The following is a 2901-nucleotide window of genomic DNA, read 5'->3' on the forward strand; positions in this document are numbered from 1 at the left end:
AGAAAACCGGCGTGAAATAATAGCTTGCTATTGTGTTTCGTACGATGAGTGGGGGAGCCGGAGGCCTATTTCCTTCTCGTAGTCCTTCCCAGTCCATTTCTTCTTTCAATCCATTCCTTATACCTTATCCCTTAAAAGCGGGCAGCGCATTCTCAGAGGTCTGGGCGTTCGTTTACCATCAGGCGAACCACCAGCTCAGTTGCCATCTATGGCATAAAAAAAAGCCATGAAAAGCAAGAATTCACAACAGTTATTAATAGTAGATTGACAAGTCTCCACAAAAAATGTTCTTACTAAAGTTAAAATCTCCCGAAATTTATATCAAACGCGCTAATACGGCAACATCGAAATTCAATGTCGATAACAAGTTGTCATTGATTTTGACAATATGAATTTTGACATATTATTTAATAGTTTATCATAGATTAGGGACACATTTCACATGGAAATATTAGATTTTACATACTAGCTTTCACCCGCGTAAATCGGAATAGGAATATTGGGATAAAAAGTTGCCTTTATGTTAATCCAGTTGTCTAGCTGTCTACGTACCAAATTTCATTGCATTCGGGTTCGTTGTTTTTCAACACACACATCCTTTCATACTTTCGTATTTATAATATTAAGTAGGATAGGATATGGTACCATAGATATTTATTTTTAAGTTCGTGACTTATTATTAATATGCCGCCCGGAGCAGACCCTCACCTTTTCTTATCCCTTACCCAATAAAGCTTACAATCCATTTGCACACGTTTGTTTTGTTTATGGGTGATACTAGACGTTTACCATCAGGCGACAACTATCACAATATTAAATTTAAAAATCTAGCCACATGTCCCAATTTCTTTTAATTCTCGTTTTTGGTATTGCCATAGATAACATAATACTATACTAGTAGAATTACTTAATTAAATAAAAATAAAAGTAATCGGATAAATTGCAAACATAATTTATTTGTTATACTAAAAATGCAACATTTATCAATATTTCGTATAAAAATAATTACAATAACAACAAATATTTGTTTTGCTACAGCGCAACACTATTTTAGAATAAAGCATATCTATATTATCACTAACAAATGTTTTTGCGCTAATTAAATGTTTTATAATACGAAAGTAACAAGTTATGAGGTTATTGATGATATACTTTATCTTGTAAACACAGGCGGGATTTAAGTAAATATCATAAATATATAATCTGCTTACATATTTTAATACATTGATGAAGGCAGTACATTGCGGATACAAAATTACACAAAACTTAAAATTACAAATATGTATTATGTTTTTATTACCTGCAGGCTGTGGATTAACATGTCATTATTTTTTCTTATAGTAGATCGACGCTTTAAATAAAAATAAAGCCAAAATATATGTTCACCAAATTATTACACACATTTGGCAGGCATAATAAGCTCAAACTAGATAACACTTATACTTACCTATTTATTTCTCTCAATATACTTATTTATAATAATGGAGTTGAGGATTGTTTAGACATTATGTTATGTTTATTACAAATACAAATTAACGCGAGAATGGACTTAAAATGTTTGAAATACAAAAGCCTATTGGTGCTCCGGGGGAGTACCAAATCCAGTTTCTAAAATAGGGCCAATTGCAACAGTTTCGGTTCGAAATCTCATCTTATCAAGTCTCAAAACTATAAAAACATACAGCCAAATTGAGAACCTGCTTCGTTCCTGGGAACGTAGGTTAAAAATAGTCTATGGACATAGAAAAAATACTTTACGTAATAACATTGTATGAGAAATTATTTTATCAACTACAACTGTCCATATATTTGACCTGCATTTGAGAAGTATTTTTGTTTGACCGCTCTATTCTTTTATTAAACTGAAATAACAAATATAACCAACAAATACGTTTGACCATATGGATTTCGAAAATTGAGTAATTGGCGAAAAATGTTTAATAGTACAACAATTTGTTTATTATATGTGATCGACAATAATTATAATCCATATTTTCAGTAGAGTATATCAAAAATTTCAGTAGAAATAACCATCCTCAACTTCATGTGAAAAAACAATGACGAAGGAATGTTATATTAATATTTTAAGTAACTTTTAAGTCGATAAAAGATTGAATGTATTTTTATAACCAAATTTGATGAGTGTCACCATTGAACGGAATGTTTTAAAGATCAGAAGATATCGAGAAGAAATATTAATATACCGTAGAAGTATGTAAGAAAAGATAGACTGCAGAAGACCCCTTGTTATACATGACCTGCATTGTTGTACTTTTTACAACATCGACGATCGTTTAGGGTTGTCATATAGCAAGAATTCCAGGGTATAGAGAAGATACAGTAGTACAACGCCTTCGATATAGAAGTAAAAGTTGAAAACGTCTAGACAATCGCGGTTGTCAGAACAATAATCCCTACATAGTATTATCAATGCGAAAGTAACTCTGTTCGTCTCTTCTTCACGCTTAAACCACTGAACCTTCTTTTCTTCAGTCCACGGCTAATATATGGGGAAAGTCTCGAAGTTTCTCCACATAGTCTCCGAGGACTATCATTTCCTTAACTGCGCAGGCGAAACCGTGGCAAAAGTACATCGAAACATGCGCGCAGCAGCCCTTTAATGGAGTCCCGAGCTGCTAACAACATGGCGTATATGGCTCGGGCTTGTTCCTCCCACATTTCGCACCTTGCCCCACCCCCCAAAATTGACTTATAGACGTCTTCGTTGAACGACTGTATGGATTAGAAGATTGTAGTGGAAATAACATATAAATTATTGTCAAATAATTGCTTAATGAAGAGTCAGATAGAGCAAAGAGAAAGAGTAGTAAATAAAAAATGATATATCCAATATCAAATCACTAATTTTAAGTAGAAATAAATACGAGTCTATTCTACTAA

The sequence above is a fragment of the Zerene cesonia genome, chromosome 25, assembly GCF_012273895.1.
Source record: "Zerene cesonia ecotype Mississippi chromosome 25, Zerene_cesonia_1.1, whole genome shotgun sequence".
Lineage (NCBI taxonomy): Eukaryota > Metazoa > Arthropoda > Insecta > Lepidoptera > Pieridae > Zerene > Zerene cesonia.